Here is a 19091-nt window from a genome sequence, read left to right as displayed (position 1 = left end):
GATAAATTATTAAACAATCAGGTTGCCTTAGCAACCTGATTGTTTGATTAATAAATGCTGAATTAATTTATCTTTCTCATTATGTTAATAATAACATTAATGAGAAATGAAGAACTTGAGACCAATAATTTTTTTTTCTTTTTTGTTGTTTGTGGGCGAAAAACGCCTGGGCGTCATCATCGCCCGGTACATTATTAGTAAAAGGGTAAAATAACTCCGAAATAATAAACTATACAAGGTGTAAATGTAATATTAATCATATAATAAAAATTTACTAAAACAAGCCAAGAAGGCAAAATAAAACTCAAAACTAATACCACAGACAAAGTTGATAAAATATAAAAGTTAAAATAATAGATAAAAGAAAGTATATAAAACTTACCTATATAAGACCAACAAAGATTATTAAAGAGATTGTAATAATTATTCAAAAATGTGAGATTGCTGAAGTCATTTTACATGTAGCTGTAGCTGTTCTTTTGTAACCTACAATCAGAAATATGTTAACAAAAATAATAAACCACATTTTTCATATTCCCCAGCAGCAAGCTTCAAGTTTATCTGGTGAATTAATTCATCACTATTATAAAACTTATTATTAACTTAATTATTAAAATCTTTAAACAAATTTAAAATGATATTGATAACTTTAAATTCTTTTTCTAGGCATAATAATTTTGAGGGGATATGAAATTTTGGGTTCGTGATTAAAATACCATATAACAAAATACTATTTGAAATAGTAAAATTTAGTTAACCACTGTACCCAGTGGTCACATTTTCAAGACTCCTTTTTTTTAATAGATTTTTGCATTTTCCTTAAGACTAATGTATGTTTATCCACATACCAAAATCTAAGAGAAATTGTATGTACTGTTTGATATACAACTGAAATTGGATGTTCTGTTGTCAGAATACACAGATTATCTGAGTTAACCAAGTTTCTACCTTTTCTTAAATTACCATGGCTTAATTATGGGTAAAATTGTCCCCAAACAGATTTCTGATTGGGAACCACTTTATGGGTCATCAACCAAATAATATAGAAGCTATTTTCACTAGTTGTAATTTATACCATTATACACTCTTAAAAAGCTAAGTTTGTTAACGTATGAACTGCAAGATCACTCCACACTAAAATAATAATTTGAGTAAACTTTTTTTACCTGTTTAAAAGTTTACTTCTTCCCAATCGTTGGGTTTCATATAAAAATTCACTCTACCTACATTCACCCCCTGATTTCATTTCTTTTGACATTATAATTAATAATTTGCAAATAAATAATCACCAGAATTACCAGGTGCTTCTTTAGGTATCAGTTCTTATAAACTGCTTAATAAAAAAGGTCAACAAAAATGTACAATTTTGAAAAATGTTACATTTTATGAAGTTTTTTCAATTTTATTTTCATTTTTATTCTTATTAAAATGTACTTTCAGAAGCAGGAGTAACCACAAAAAAGTAATGAGTACAAGGCCTATTTGGTTAATGTGAAAGTTCAAAATCTCCCAATGATGTTTTTTAAAATTCTGCTTTAATTTTTGACTATCAAATTTTTCCACTAAAACACGCCCCCTACTGAATAAATTGTATGAAAACCAACAAGAAGGTGCTCCCCCTTTTCATTATCACAGTTTGAACATAAGAATATGATTTTGTATTGTTCCCATGCTACAGTTTTGTATGTGAAGAATGACCAAGTTAGAACCCCGACTGTCTGAGTGAAATAATCCAATTCAAAAAATTTTCTCCTAAGTTCTGATAAATTCAGAACAGGCTGCCTAACTTTTAGTAAATGAAAAACCAAAGTAAAACTTAAAGTAATTCTAAGTTTCACCAACTCTATTTACCCAGATATCACAAAGTATAAAGAACTCTAACATGAACTAAAATTGACATAACTAAATTTCATTATCTTATCCAGGCAATTGTAGTACTTAACAACAAAAGCCTGAACTCAGATCTTTACTGTTCTCACTTATACAATAGAATGTACTCCCTTGTAGATTAGGGGTATATAAAAATGTAGCCATCATATTTAGATGGTAATGGATGAGATTTAAGAAATAACTTAAGAATCCATCTGCCTGAACAAGTATCTTTTCACAACAGATACGCTCACACATAAAATTTGTACCCATTACTTTCCATAGGTAAGAATTACAGGTGGTACTAGTTAGAAGTGCAAACGTTATTGTAGCTTGATGGATTGAGACTTACCTATGAATTTCCATTGTGTGGATTGTGCAGAAATGTAGGTCTAACTTATAAGTCTACACAATGTTGTTGCTGCTTTTAATGTAAATTCTTTTTATACTGCTTTTATATGTTTTTCTATTGCTGTTGTTTTTAAAGTAAACTCATAATGTTTATATTATTAATTTCCCAGCTGTACAGTTACACAGACTAACAGTACAGTGTTCTATATAAAAGAAAGTATGCTAACTGATTTTGCATGTTAAGGTTTTTACAGATTTTGACATTTCATGATCCCATCTAACCAAAGAATACAGTTTTATCATTGAAAAATTAAATAAGACTGTATGCACATGAATGTATGTTTGCCTGTGTGGTTTTTTTTTGTTAATACCTCTTAAGGTATCAGACATCAGCATCCAGACAGAAGAGATGGTCCAACCTTCCTCAGCAACTCAATGGGACGAAGAACATCCAGCATGCATGAAAACTACTGAAAAAGATTATTCTTTCATTGCAATCACCCCACCACAAAGAGATAGAGAAAGAAGGCAAGGAAAAGAGACATACTTCAGATCTTCATCATCCTCTCCTGATCATGAAGAGCAACAAACCCACCTGAAGTTGAAGAAGAACTTTCTTCATTTGTCACAATGACGTATTGTCTCTCCTGAGGCATGAACATTAGGGATGTGGTAAAATTTAATTATATAAACCTTCATGAATTTACAAGAAAATCTCAGCTTGGGCTCACAACTACCATACGTTACCTTTTTTCCTTTTTTTCCTGTTTAGCCTACGGGAATCACTGTCAGGTATTACTTCAAAGGATAAATGAGGATGATATGTATGAGTGTAAGTGAAGTGTAGTCTTGTACAGTCTCAGGTCAACCATTTCTGAGATGTGTGGTTAATTGAAACCCAACCACCAAAGAACACCGGTATCCATGATCTAGTATTCAAATCCATATAAAAGTAACAGCCTTTACTAGGATTTGAATGTTGGAACTCTCAACTTTGAAATCAACTGATCTGCGAAAACGCATTCACCAGTAGACGAACCTGGTGGGTTACCATACACTAACTGGTGAGTTCAAACTCACCTATGAACAGGCTTTATAAGATGCAAAACAAATCTCACTCTGAAATATATTGAAAGAGACACAAGATGACACTGTGAACTGATTCAGGATTATGTACAAGTACTAGCATGACCTCTGATGACTTACTCCTGCACTCACGATGAGCTTATATCAAGTAAGAACAAGGATATCTATGCAGGCTTGTTTCAAAGGAAGGTATATACACTTCACTTCAGACTTTCTTTCTTTTTCCTGTTTAGCCTCTTAACTACCGTTTAGATAATTCTTCAGAGGATGAATGAGGATGATATGTATGAGTGTAAATGAAGTGTAGTCTTGTACATTCTTAGTTCGACCATTCCTGAGATGTGTAGTTAATTGAAACCCAACCACCAAAGAACACCAGTATCCACGATCTAGTATTCAAATCCATGTAAAAATAACTGGCTTTACTAGGACTTGAATGCTGGAACTCTCGACTTCCAAATCAGCTGATTTGGGAAGACGCGTTAACCACTAGACCAACCTGGTGGGTTGGATCAATTTAACCCACCAGATTGTTCTAATGGTCAACTCATCATCACAGATCAGCTGATTTAGAAGTTGAGAGTTCTAAGGTTTAAATCCTAGTAAAGGCTTTTATATGGATTTGAATACTAAATCATGGATATCGATGTTGTTTTGTGTTGGGTTTCAATTAATTACACATCTCAGGAATTGTCAACCTGAGACTGTACAGGAATACACTTCATTTACATTCATATGGATGAGGATCCTCATATGAAAATCCATATCATCCTCTGAAGTAATAACTTATGGTGGTTCCAGAGACTAAACAGAAAAAGAGAAAGAAAAAAGAGAGGGATAGATTAATTTGGATGAAATTTGGCAAAATGATTTTGCCAAAGATCTACAAAACCTTTCCCCCCCGCCAGTATGAAAATTTTTATCAGATTACCAAACTTTCCATTTTATAGTATAATATATAGCTATACACAACAACTTCATAGCAGGGAAATTAACTATTTCACACAATAATTCAAATGAAATGAAATTTCTTTACAATGATTTAATTTTTTTAACCATAATGCCTTGAATCTATATATAACTAATATTTATCAGTTGATAGTGTCTTCTACACTTGCCAAGAAAGGCAAGTGTAAATGCAAGTCTTCTACTTGCATTTACATAACTTCAGCTACTTGCGAGAGGCTGCTCCACAATACAATCACTTGATTAGAATCGTGGTGTAAAATGACTGGACTCCCATTTTCTCCAGAGAAAACAAAATGCATCTGCTTCTCACATTTGAGAGATGATATTGATACTCAAACGTTTTTACATGATGAACCAGTTGAAGCACGCACAGAGGTTAAATTTTTGGGAATGTGGTTTACCAAAGACTAACACATTTTAAGGAAATTAAGTTAAAATGTTTAAAAATATTGGAAATACTGTGAGTTTAATACATGATGGGGAGCTGATCAAGTGTGTGTTGCCCTTCTACCAAGCTTTACTTCGTTTCCTGCTTGTACTATGGCTGTGTGGCCCATTCAGTAGCTCAGTCCACCACGCTTAGAATGCTAGATTAAGTCCATCATTCATTCATCTGTCTTGCTTCAGGTGCTTTTCACTCAAGCCGTGTAGTAAGTATAATGGTGAGTAATCCCTTTCTAATAGATGAAATGATCTGTACTTATATAGCTTGTATTAAAGCGTAACAAAATCAGCCAACATTTGATGCAGTGTTCTCTAACCAACATCTGATTTGATACTAAGATCTACAAGAATTGACAGCAGAGTTCTACTAAGTGTCAGAGCTCACCCCCTTTCTCAGCTCTAAATATACAGTTATCTCCAGTCCTTAATGTTGCTACATGTTATTATCCCCCTTAGCAGCCTTCTATTGCATTTAGGTCCGCGCGAAAATTAAATTCTCTACAAGTTTTCTTTAAATATTTTATGTGTTTACATTCATTTAACAAAGTTATATATACGTCAAACATAAAAACAAAGTTTTTTGTACCCCAGTTTTGGTGTTTACCCACAATTTCTCAAAACCTACTGTAGATACGATTCTGAGACATAGCAGAAACGAAAGCAATTTTACGATCGCATAATCGTTTTCATTTTTTCATAAAGTACGCAAGAAAGTTCGATCACATTTCTTGTAGACCACGATAATATAATAAAACACAATACAAGTTTTAGCAAAGAAATATTAATAATAAATAAAAAAAAATAATAATAAAATAATATTAATAATAAATAAATAAATAAAATAGAAATATTAATAATATGGAAATATCCATTTTGACCAACCCTGAATCTATTTTGACTAGTTCCGGCGTCTCGCACAAAAACGATTTGCCCGTTAGGACTGTTGTAATATCTAGTTGTGCACCTCCCCTTTTGATTGCAATCAACTGAACCGAAAGTGTCCAAAAAAGCCCAAAATTAAAAAAAAATTGGTGTTAGGACTTTTTCTTAACTGCAATAATAAGCTCTCATAGAATCCAGAGTTATAGGCAAATAACATTTTTATTAAAGAAATTTTTGATCTTACAAGGTGAATGGGCAAGGGGGCACATCGTACAAGGGGAATGGGCTAGAGGGCACATCGGTTCGATCAGACTTCATCTCCCAATATAGTGATTTATTCATAATTATTAACCTCTGATTGAAAAAAAAAAGCTTTTACGATTAATAATAATAAAAAACAAAACATGAAAAAATATCAGAAGTTTGAAATAAATTTTTTATGTACTCATTTTAAAAAAGTGTTGTTTATAGGTAATTTAATAGTAAGTAATGTGGTGCCCATGTCTTTTATTTTCTTATGTCTTTTCTTTTATTCCTCATGTACAATGTTCTCTGATTTTGTTTACTAAGTTTATTAAAATAACTGACAAATTGCGCTTATGAAGTAGTACGAAAATTAATGGACGGATTAATAATAGGACGGATAGGCCAGTACGACCCGGATGCCCTGCCAGCGGTGGAACTGCAATTTTAGTCCACAGACGCCATACACACACAAGGGTCGACTTCCACACTAACGTAATGGAGCAGACTTATGTACATGTGGAGCATCTAGGCACGGTGTATCGGCTGATTTCGGCTTATAATAAACCAAACTCAGCAGATCCAGGCGCAGATCTAGATGCCGTGCTAGAAAATTGGGATGGGCCCATGATATTCATGGGCGACCTCAACGCTAAACACGAGTCTTGAAATAGCAATCTGACAAGTGCAAATGGCAAATTTCTATACCAAAGGGCACGAGCACGCCGGTTAGGCCCCGAGGTGTCCACCTTCGTTCATCGAACAGGCAGATCGAGACCTGATGTATTCGACATCGCAATCATGAAGGCGGTAACAACTCCGGTCATGATTGAAACGATAGAAGACCTCAGCTCGGACCACTCTCCTGTATTATTGGAGTTGGGCCAAGTAGGGGGCGACCGAGACGAACCCCCCCCCCCCCCCCCCGACTACACCCCGAAGGTCAGTGAATTGGAAAACGTTTCTATGAAACTCTCCAACGGGATTACAGACCAGCGCATTCTGAACTCCTGACCACACCGGAGGAAATCGACGACACGGTCGAACACGTCATATCATCAATGAACGACGAACGACGACCACACAACCACCGAGGTGATTTTATTCCTCGTAGATTATTTAGCCCAGGTGAAGGACGCCCCACTAAATAAACCAAGTCACTGATGCGGAGGTTGCAATCAAAGCCACACCCCCCGACAAGGCTCCGGGTGTTGACGGAAAAAGTCTGCTCTTTCCCCATAATTACAGGCCGATTTCCTTATTACCAGTGTTGTCAAGCTTTCCGAAAGGAATTTCCTGGAGAGACTTAGGCGACATTTGGGAAAAGGAGTACGGCCTGAGCAGGGTTCAGGGAGGGCTACTCGACGACTGGTTAAGAAAAGCGGTAACTAACCGCTTTTAACCTCTTTTCTTAACCAAAGTAAAACTAAGCGGTAACTGCCTTTGTCAAAGGCAAACTTTGCCTTTGACAAAGTTTGGCATAGCGGCTTGCTGTATAAAATTTTTGGTGATTTTATTCACGTAGAATAATTTTTTTTATATTGAAAAAATACATTTTTTCTGTACGCTACGTTTTAAGTCCGAATTTCTGATTCGTACTTCTTAAATAAAGTTTTAGGTGATATATTGAAAATTAATTTTTTGATTTTATTCACGTAGAATAATTTTTTTTTATATTGAAACAATACATTTTTTCTGTACGCTACGTTTTATTGAAAAAATACATTTTTTCTGTACGAAGTCCGAATACTTCTTAAATAAAATTTTAGGTGATATATTGAAAAAATAATTTTTTGATTTTATTCACGTAGAATAATTTTTTTTATATTGAAAAAATACATTTTTTCTGTACGCTACGTTTTAAGTCCGAATACTTCTTAAATAAAATTTTATGTGATATATTGAAAAAATAATTTTTTTCTATACGCTACGTTTTAAGTCCGAAATTCTGATTCGTACTTCTTAAATAAAATTTTAGGTGATATATTGAAAAAATAAATTTCTGATTCCTACTTAAAATTTTAGGTGATTTTATTCACGTAGAATAATTTTTTTTATATTGAAAAAATACATTTTTTCTGTACGCTACGTTTTAAGTCCGAATACTTCTTAAATAAAATTTTATGTGATATATTGAAAAAATAATTTTTTTCTATACGCTACGTTTTAAGTCCGAAATTCTGATTCGTACTTCTTAAATAAAATTTTAGGTGATATATTGAAAAAATAAATTTCTGATTCCTACTTAAAATTTTAGGTGATTTTATTCACGTAGAATAATTTTTTTTATATTGAAAAAATACATTTTTTCTGTACGCTACGTTTTAAGTCCGAATTTCTGATTCGTACTTCTTAAATAAAGTTTTAGGTGATATATTGAAAATTAATTTTTTGATTTTATTCACGTAGAATAATTTTTTTTTATATTGAAACAATACATTTTTTCTGTACGCTACGTTTTATTGAAAAAATACATTTTTTCTGTACGAAGTCCGAATACTTCTTAAATAAAATTTTAGGTGATATATTGAAAAAATAATTTTTTGATTTTATTCACGTAGAATAATTTTTTTTATATTGAAAAAATACATTTTTTCTGTACGCTACGTTTTAAGTCCGAATACTTCTTAAATAAAATTTTATGTGATATATTGAAAAAATAATTTTTTTCTATACGCTACGTTTTAAGTCCGAAATTCTGATTCGTACTTCTTAAATAAAATTTTAGGTGATATATTGAAAAAATAAATTTCTGATTCCTACTTAAAATTTTAGGTGATTTTATTCACGTAGAATAATTTTTTTTATATTGAAAAAATACATTTTTTCTGTACGCTACGTTTTAAGTCCGAATACTTCTTAAATAAAATTTTATGTGATATATTGAAAAAATAATTTTTTTCTATACGCTACGTTTTAAGTCCGAAATTCTGATTCGTACTTCTTAAATAAAATTTTAGGTGATATATTGAAAAAATAAATTTCTGATTCCTACTTAAAATTTTAGGTGATTTTATTCACGTAGAATAATTTTTTTTATATTGAAAAAATACATTTTTTCTGTACGCTACGTTTTAAGTCCGAATTTCTGATTCGTACTTCTTAAATAAAGTTTTAGGTGATATATTGAAAATTAATTTTTTGATTTTATTCACGTAGAATAATTTTTTTTTATATTGAAACAATACATTTTTTCTGTACGCTACGTTTTATTGAAAAAATACATTTTTTCTGTACGAAGTCCGAATACTTCTTAAATAAAATTTTAGGTGATATATTGAAAAAATAATTTTTTGATTTTATTCACGTAGAATAATTTTTTTTATATTGAAAAAATACATTTTTTCTGTACGCTACGTTTTAAGTCCGAATACTTCTTAAATAAAATTTTATGTGATATATTGAAAAAATAATTTTTTTCTATACGCTACGTTTTAAGTCCGAAATTCTGATTCGTACTTCTTAAATAAAATTTTAGGTGATATATTGAAAAAATAAATTTCTGATTCCTACTTAAAATTTTAGGTGATTTTATTCACGTAGAATAATTTTTTTTATATTGAAAAAATACATTTTTTCTGTACGCTACGTTTTAAGTCCGAATACTTCTTAAATAAAATTTTATGTGATATATTGAAAAAATAATTTTTTTCTATACGCTACGTTTTAAGTCCGAAATTCTGATTCGTACTTCTTAAATAAAATTTTAGGTGATATATTGAAAAAATAAATTTCTGATTCCTACTTAAAATTTTAGGTGATTTTATTCACGTAGAATAATTTTTTTTATATTGAAAAAATACATTTTTTCTGTACGCTACGTTTTAAGTCCGAATTTCTGATTCGTACTTCTTAAATAAAGTTTTAGGTGATATATTGAAAATTAATTTTTTGATTTTATTCACGTAGAATAATTTTTTTTTATATTGAAACAATACATTTTTTCTGTACGCTACGTTTTATTGAAAAAATACATTTTTTCTGTACGAAGTCCGAATACTTCTTAAATAAAATTTTAGGTGATATATTGAAAAAATAATTTTTTGATTTTATTCACGTAGAATAATTTTTTTTATATTGAAAAAATACATTTTTTCTGTACGCTACGTTTTAAGTCCGAATACTTCTTAAATAAAATTTTATGTGATATATTGAAAAAATAATTTTTTTCTATACGCTACGTTTTAAGTCCGAAATTCTGATTCGTACTTCTTAAATAAAATTTTAGGTGATATATTGAAAAAATAAATTTCTGATTCCTACTTAAAATTTTAGGTGATTTTATTCACGTAGAATAATTTTTTTTATATTGAAAAAATACATTTTTTCTGTACGCTACGTTTTAAGTCCGAATTTCTGATTCGTACTTCTTAAATAAAGTTTTAGGTGATATATTGAAAATTAATTTTTTGATTTTATTCACGTAGAATAATTTTTTTTTATATTGAAACAATACATTTTTTCTGTACGCTACGTTTTATTGAAAAAATACATTTTTTCTGTACGAAGTCCGAATACTTCTTAAATAAAATTTTAGGTGATATATTGAAAAAATAATTTTTTGATTTTATTCACGTAGAATAATTTTTTTTATATTGAAAAAATACATTTTTTCTGTACGCTACGTTTTAAGTCCGAATACTTCTTAAATAAAATTTTATGTGATATATTGAAAAAATAATTTTTTTCTATACGCTACGTTTTAAGTCCGAAATTCTGATTCGTACTTCTTAAATAAAATTTTAGGTGATATATTGAAAAAATAAATTTCTGATTCCTACTTAAAATTTTAGGTGATTTTATTCACGTAGAATAATTTTTTTTATATTGAAAAAATACATTTTTTCTGTACGCTACGTTTTAAGTCCGAATACTTCTTAAATAAAATTTTATGTGATATATTGAAAAAATAATTTTTTTCTATACGCTACGTTTTAAGTCCGAAATTCTGATTCGTACTTCTTAAATAAAATTTTAGGTGATATATTGAAAAAATAAATTTCTGATTCCTACTTAAAATTTTAGGTGATTTTATTCACGTAGAATAATTTTTTTTATATTGAAAAAATACATTTTTTCTGTACGCTACGTTTTAAGTCCGAATTTCTGATTCGTACTTCTTAAATAAAGTTTTAGGTGATATATTGAAAATTAATTTTTTGATTTTATTCACGTAGAATAATTTTTTTTTATATTGAAACAATACATTTTTTCTGTACGCTACGTTTTATTGAAAAAATACATTTTTTCTGTACGAAGTCCGAATACTTCTTAAATAAAATTTTAGGTGATATATTGAAAAAATAATTTTTTGATTTTATTCACGTAGAATAATTTTTTTTATATTGAAAAAATACATTTTTTCTGTACGCTACGTTTTAAGTCCGAATACTTCTTAAATAAAATTTTATGTGATATATTGAAAAAATAATTTTTTTCTATACGCTACGTTTTAAGTCCGAAATTCTGATTCGTACTTCTTAAATAAAATTTTAGGTGATATATTGAAAAAATAAATTTCTGATTCCTACTTAAAATTTTAGGTGATTTTATTCACGTAGAATAATTTTTTTTATATTGAAAAAATACATTTTTTCTGTACGCTACGTTTTAAGTCCGAATTTCTGATTCGTACTTCTTAAATAAAGTTTTAGGTGATATATTGAAAATTAATTTTTTGATTTTATTCACGTAGAATAATTTTTTTTTATATTGAAACAATACATTTTTTCTGTACGCTACGTTTTATTGAAAAAATACATTTTTTCTGTACGAAGTCCGAATACTTCTTAAATAAAATTTTAGGTGATATATTGAAAAAATAATTTTTTGATTTTATTCACGTAGAATAATTTTTTTTATATTGAAAAAATACATTTTTTCTGTACGCTACGTTTTAAGTCCGAATACTTCTTAAATAAAATTTTATGTGATATATTGAAAAAATAATTTTTTTCTATACGCTACGTTTTAAGTCCGAAATTCTGATTCGTACTTCTTAAATAAAATTTTAGGTGATATATTGAAAAAATAAATTTCTGATTCCTACTTAAAATTTTAGGTGATTTTATTCACGTAGAATAATTTTTTTTATATTGAAAAAATACATTTTTTCTGTACGCTACGTTTTAAGTCCGAATACTTCTTAAATAAAATTTTATGTGATATATTGAAAAAATAATTTTTTTCTATACGCTACGTTTTAAGTCCGAAATTCTGATTCGTACTTCTTAAATAAAATTTTAGGTGATATATTGAAAAAATAAATTTCTGATTCCTACTTAAAATTTTAGGTGATTTTATTCACGTAGAATAATTTTTTTTATATTGAAAAAATACATTTTTTCTGTACGCTACGTTTTAAGTCCGAATTTCTGATTCGTACTTCTTAAATAAAGTTTTAGGTGATATATTGAAAATTAATTTTTTGATTTTATTCACGTAGAATAATTTTTTTTTATATTGAAACAATACATTTTTTCTGTACGCTACGTTTTATTGAAAAAATACATTTTTTCTGTACGAAGTCCGAATACTTCTTAAATAAAATTTTAGGTGATATATTGAAAAAATAATTTTTTGATTTTATTCACGTAGAATAATTTTTTTTATATTGAAAAAATACATTTTTTCTGTACGCTACGTTTTAAGTCCGAATACTTCTTAAATAAAATTTTATGTGATATATTGAAAAAATAATTTTTTTCTATACGCTACGTTTTAAGTCCGAAATTCTGATTCGTACTTCTTAAATAAAATTTTAGGTGATATATTGAAAAAATAAATTTCTGATTCCTACTTAAAATTTTAGGTGATTTTATTCACGTAGAATAATTTTTTTTATATTGAAAAAATACATTTTTTCTGTACGCTACGTTTTAAGTCCGAATACTTCTTAAATAAAATTTTATGTGATATATTGAAAAAATAATTTTTTTCTATACGCTACGTTTTAAGTCCGAAATTCTGATTCGTACTTCTTAAATAAAATTTTAGGTGATATATTGAAAAAATAAATTTCTGATTCCTACTTAAAATTTTAGGTGATTTTATTCACGTAGAATAATTTTTTTTATATTGAAAAAATACATTTTTTCTGTACGCTACGTTTTAAGTCCGAATTTCTGATTCGTACTTCTTAAATAAAGTTTTAGGTGATATATTGAAAATTAATTTTTTGATTTTATTCACGTAGAATAATTTTTTTTTATATTGAAACAATACATTTTTTCTGTACGCTACGTTTTATTGAAAAAATACATTTTTTCTGTACGAAGTCCGAATACTTCTTAAATAAAATTTTAGGTGATATATTGAAAAAATAATTTTTTGATTTTATTCACGTAGAATAATTTTTTTTATATTGAAAAAATACATTTTTTCTGTACGCTACGTTTTAAGTCCGAATACTTCTTAAATAAAATTTTATGTGATATATTGAAAAAATAATTTTTTTCTATACGCTACGTTTTAAGTCCGAAATTCTGATTCGTACTTCTTAAATAAAATTTTAGGTGATATATTGAAAAAATAAATTTCTGATTCCTACTTAAAATTTTAGGTGATTTTATTCACGTAGAATAATTTTTTTTATATTGAAAAAATACATTTTTTCTGTACGCTACGTTTTAAGTCCGAATTTCTGATTCGTACTTCTTAAATAAAGTTTTAGGTGATATATTGAAAATTAATTTTTTGATTTTATTCACGTAGAATAATTTTTTTTTATATTGAAACAATACATTTTTTCTGTACGCTACGTTTTATTGAAAAAATACATTTTTTCTGTACGAAGTCCGAATACTTCTTAAATAAAATTTTAGGTGATATATTGAAAAAATAATTTTTTGATTTTATTCACGTAGAATAATTTTTTTTATATTGAAAAAATACATTTTTTCTGTACGCTACGTTTTAAGTCCGAATACTTCTTAAATAAAATTTTATGTGATATATTGAAAAAATAATTTTTTTCTATACGCTACGTTTTAAGTCCGAAATTCTGATTCGTACTTCTTAAATAAAATTTTAGGTGATATATTGAAAAAATAAATTTCTGATTCCTACTTAAAATTTTAGGTGATTTTATTCACGTAGAATAATTTTTTTTATATTGAAAAAATACATTTTTTCTGTACGCTACGTTTTAAGTCCGAATACTTCTTAAATAAAATTTTATGTGATATATTGAAAAAATAATTTTTTTCTATACGCTACGTTTTAAGTCCGAAATTCTGATTCGTACTTCTTAAATAAAATTTTAGGTGATATATTGAAAAAATAAATTTCTGATTCCTACTTAAAATTTTAGGTGATTTTATTCACGTAGAATAATTTTTTTTATATTGAAAAAATACATTTTTTCTGTACGCTACGTTTTAAGTCCGAATTTCTGATTCGTACTTCTTAAATAAAGTTTTAGGTGATATATTGAAAATTAATTTTTTGATTTTATTCACGTAGAATAATTTTTTTTTATATTGAAACAATACATTTTTTCTGTACGCTACGTTTTATTGAAAAAATACATTTTTTCTGTACGAAGTCCGAATACTTCTTAAATAAAATTTTAGGTGATATATTGAAAAAATAATTTTTTGATTTTATTCACGTAGAATAATTTTTTTTATATTGAAAAAATACATTTTTTCTGTACGCTACGTTTTAAGTCCGAATACTTCTTAAATAAAATTTTATGTGATATATTGAAAAAATAATTTTTTTCTATACGCTACGTTTTAAGTCCGAAATTCTGATTCGTACTTCTTAAATAAAATTTTAGGTGATATATTGAAAAAATAAATTTCTGATTCCTACTTAAAATTTTAGGTGATTTTATTCACGTAGAATAATTTTTTTTATATTGAAAAAATACATTTTTTCTGTACGCTACGTTTTAAGTCCGAATTTCTGATTCGTACTTCTTAAATAAAGTTTTAGGTGATATATTGAAAATTAATTTTTTGATTTTATTCACGTAGAATAATTTTTTTTTATATTGAAACAATACATTTTTTCTGTACGCTACGTTTTATTGAAAAAATACATTTTTTCTGTACGAAGTCCGAATACTTCTTAAATAAAATTTTAGGTGATATATTGAAAAAATAATTTTTTGATTTTATTCACGTAGAATAATTTTTTTTATATTGAAAAAATACATTTTTTCTGTACGCTACGTTTTAAGTCCGAATACTTCTTAAATAAAATTTTATGTGATATATTGAAAAAATAATTTTTTTCTATACGCTACGTTTTAAGTCCGAAATTCTGATTCGTACTTCTTAAATAAAATTTTAGGTGATATATTGAAAAAATAAATTTCTGATTCCTACTTAAAATTTTAGGTGATTTTATTCACGTAGAATAATTTTTTTTATATTGAAAAAATACATTTTTTCTGTACGCTACGTTTTAAGTCCGAATTTCTGATTCGTACTTCTTAAATAAAGTTTTAGGTGATATATTGAAAATTAATTTTTTGATTTTATTCACGTAGAATAATTTTTTTTTATATTGAAACAATACATTTTTTCTGTACGCTACGTTTTATTGAAAAAATACATTTTTTCTGTACGAAGTCCGAATACTTCTTAAATAAAATTTTAGGTGATATATTGAAAAAATAATTTTTTGATTTTATTCACGTAGAATAATTTTTTTTATATTGAAAAAATACATTTTTTCTGTACGCTACGTTTTAAGTCCGAATACTTCTTAAATAAAATTTTATGTGATATATTGAAAAAATAATTTTTTTCTATACGCTACGTTTTAAGTCCGAAATTCTGATTCGTACTTCTTAAATAAAATTTTAGGTGATATATTGAAAAAATAAATTTCTGATTCCTACTTAAAATTTTAGGTGATTTTATTCACGTAGAATAATTTTTTTTATATTGAAAAAATACATTTTTTCTGTACGCTACGTTTTAAGTCCGAATACTTCTTAAATAAAATTTTATGTGATATATTGAAAAAATAATTTTTTTCTATACGCTACGTTTTAAGTCCGAAATTCTGATTCGTACTTCTTAAATAAAATTTTAGGTGATATATTGAAAAAATAAATTTCTGATTCCTACTTAAAATTTTAGGTGATTTTATTCACGTAGAATAATTTTTTTTATATTGAAAAAATACATTTTTTCTGTACGCTACGTTTTAAGTCCGAATTTCTGATTCGTACTTCTTAAATAAAGTTTTAGGTGATATATTGAAAATTAATTTTTTGATTTTATTCACGTAGAATAATTTTTTTTTATATTGAAACAATACATTTTTTCTGTACGCTACGTTTTATTGAAAAAATACATTTTTTCTGTACGAAGTCCGAATACTTCTTAAATAAAATTTTAGGTGATATATTGAAAAAATAATTTTTTGATTTTATTCACGTAGAATAATTTTTTTTATATTGAAAAAATACATTTTTTCTGTACGCTACGTTTTAAGTCCGAATACTTCTTAAATAAAATTTTATGTGATATATTGAAAAAATAATTTTTTTCTATACGCTACGTTTTAAGTCCGAAATTCTGATTCGTACTTCTTAAATAAAATTTTAGGTGATATATTGAAAAAATAAATTTCTGATTCCTACTTAAAATTTTAGGTGATTTTATTCACGTAGAATAATTTTTTTTATATTGAAAAAATACATTTTTTCTGTACGCTACGTTTTAAGTCCGAATTTCTGATTCGTACTTCTTAAATAAAGTTTTAGGTGATATATTGAAAATTAATTTTTTGATTTTATTCACGTAGAATAATTTTTTTTTATATTGAAACAATACATTTTTTCTGTACGCTACGTTTTATTGAAAAAATACATTTTTTCTGTACGAAGTCCGAATACTTCTTAAATAAAATTTTAGGTGATATATTGAAAAAATAATTTTTTGATTTTATTCACGTAGAATAATTTTTTTTATATTGAAAAAATACATTTTTTCTGTACGCTACGTTTTAAGTCCGAATACTTCTTAAATAAAATTTTATGTGATATATTGAAAAAATAATTTTTTTCTATACGCTACGTTTTAAGTCCGAAATTCTGATTCGTACTTCTTAAATAAAATTTTAGGTGATATATTGAAAAAATAAATTTCTGATTCCTACTTAAAATTTTAGGTGATTTTATTCACGTAGAATAATTTTTTTTATATTGAAAAAATACATTTTTTCTGTACGCTACGTTTTAAGTCCGAATTTCTGATTCGTACTTCTTAAATAAAGTTTTAGGTGATATATTGAAAATTAATTTTTTGATTTTATTCACGTAGAATAATTTTTTTTTATATTGAAACAATACATTTTTTCTGTACGCTACGTTTTATTGAAAAAATACATTTTTTCTGTACGAAGTCCGAATACTTCTTAAATAAAATTTTAGGTGATATATTGAAAAAATAATTTTTTGATTTTATTCACGTAGAATAATTTTTTTTATATTGAAAAAATACATTTTTTCTGTACGCTACGTTTTAAGTCCGAATACTTCTTAAATAAAATTTTATGTGATATATTGAAAAAATAATTTTTTTCTATACGCTACGTTTTAAGTCCGAAATTCTGATTCGTACTTCTTAAATAAAATTTTAGGTGATATATTGAAAAAATAAATTTCTGATTCCTACTTAAAATTTTAGGTGATTTTATTCACGTAGAATAATTTTTTTTATATTGAAAAAATACATTTTTTCTGTACGCTACGTTTATGTCCGAATACTTCTTAAATAAAATTTTATGTGATATATTGAAAAAATAATTTTTTTCTATACGCTACGTTTTAAGTCCGAAATTCTGATTCGTACTTCTTAAATAAAATTTTAGGTGATATATTGAAAAAATAAATTTCTGATTCCTACTTAAAATTTTAGGTGATTTTATTCACGTAGAATAATTTTTTTTATATTGAAAAAATACATTTTTTCTGTACGCTACGTTTTAAGTCCGAATTTCTGATTCGTACTTCTTAAATAAAGTTTTAGGTGATATATTGAAAATTAATTTTTTGATTTTATTCACGTAGAATAATTTTTTTTTATATTGAAACAATACATTTTTTCTGTACGCTACGTTTTATTGAAAAAATACATTTTTTCTGTACGAAGTCCGAATACTTCTTAAATAAAATTTTAGGTGATATATTGAAAAAATAATTTTTTGATTTTATTCACGTAGAATAATTTTTTTTATATTGAAAAAATACATTTTTTCTGTACGCTACGTTTTAAGTCCGAATACTTCTTAAATAAAATTTTATGTGATATATTGAAAAAATAATTTTTTTCTATACGCTACGTTTTAAGTCCGAAATTCTGATTCGTACTTCTTAAATAAAATTTTAGGTGATATATTGAAAAAATAAATTTCTGATTCCTACTTAAAATTTTAGGTGATTTTATTCACGTAGAATAATTTTTTTTATATTGAAAAAATACATTTTTTCTGTACGCTACGTTTTAAGTCCGAATTTCTGATTCGTACTTCTTAAATAAAGTTTTAGGTGATATATTGAAAATTAATTTTTTGATTTTTTTCACGTAGAATAATTTTTTTTTATATTGAAACAAACATTTTTTCTGTACGCTACGTTTTATTGAAAAAATACATTTTTTCTGTACGAAGTCCGAATACTTCTTAAATAAAATTTTAGGTGATATATTGAAAAAATAATTTTTTGATTTTATTCACGTAGAATAATTTTTTTTATATTGAAAAAATACATTTTTTCTGTACGCTACGTTTTAAGTCCGAATACTTCTTAAATAAAATTTTATGTGATATATTGAAAAAATAATTTTTTTCTATACGCTACGTTTTAAGTCCGAAATTCTGATTCGTACTTCTTAAATAAAATTTTAGGTGATATATTGAAAAAATAAATTTCTGATTCCTACTTAAAATTTTAGGTGATTTTATTCACGTAGAATAATTTTTTTTATATTGAAAAAATACATTTTTTCTGTACGCTACGTTTTAAGTCCGAATTTCTGATTCGTACTTCTTAAATAAAGTTTTACGTGATATATTGAAAATTAATTTTTTGATTTTATTCACGTAGAATAATTTTTTTTTATATTGAAACAATACATTTTTTCTGTACGCTACGTTTTATTGAAAAAATACATTTTTTCTGTACGAAGTCCGAATACTTCTTAAATAAAATTTTAGGTGATATATTGAAAAAATAATTTTTTGATTTTATTCACGTAGAATAATTTTTTTTATATTGAAAAAAT

At 26.5% G+C, this 19091-nt stretch overlaps 1 protein-coding gene across 5 annotated transcripts in view; it reads right to left on the bottom strand.

Annotated features, from left to right (window-relative positions):
* Positions 1–19091, bottom strand: part of LOC142321911 (palmitoyltransferase ZDHHC13-like) — a 260499-nt gene that overhangs the window by 38592 nt on the left and 202816 nt on the right. For all 5 annotated transcript variants that reach the window (XM_075360422.1, XM_075360423.1, XM_075360421.1 and 2 more), the window contains exon 2: positions 383–486. The gene's annotated coding sequence lies outside the window, so the exon portion shown is untranslated. The remainder of the gene's footprint in view (positions 1–382; positions 487–19091) is intronic.

The sequence above is a fragment of the Lycorma delicatula genome, chromosome 3 (assembly GCF_047948215.1).
Source record: "Lycorma delicatula isolate Av1 chromosome 3, ASM4794821v1, whole genome shotgun sequence".
NCBI lineage: Eukaryota > Metazoa > Arthropoda > Insecta > Hemiptera > Fulgoridae > Lycorma > Lycorma delicatula.
This window is presented reverse-complemented; position numbering and strand designations above follow the sequence as displayed.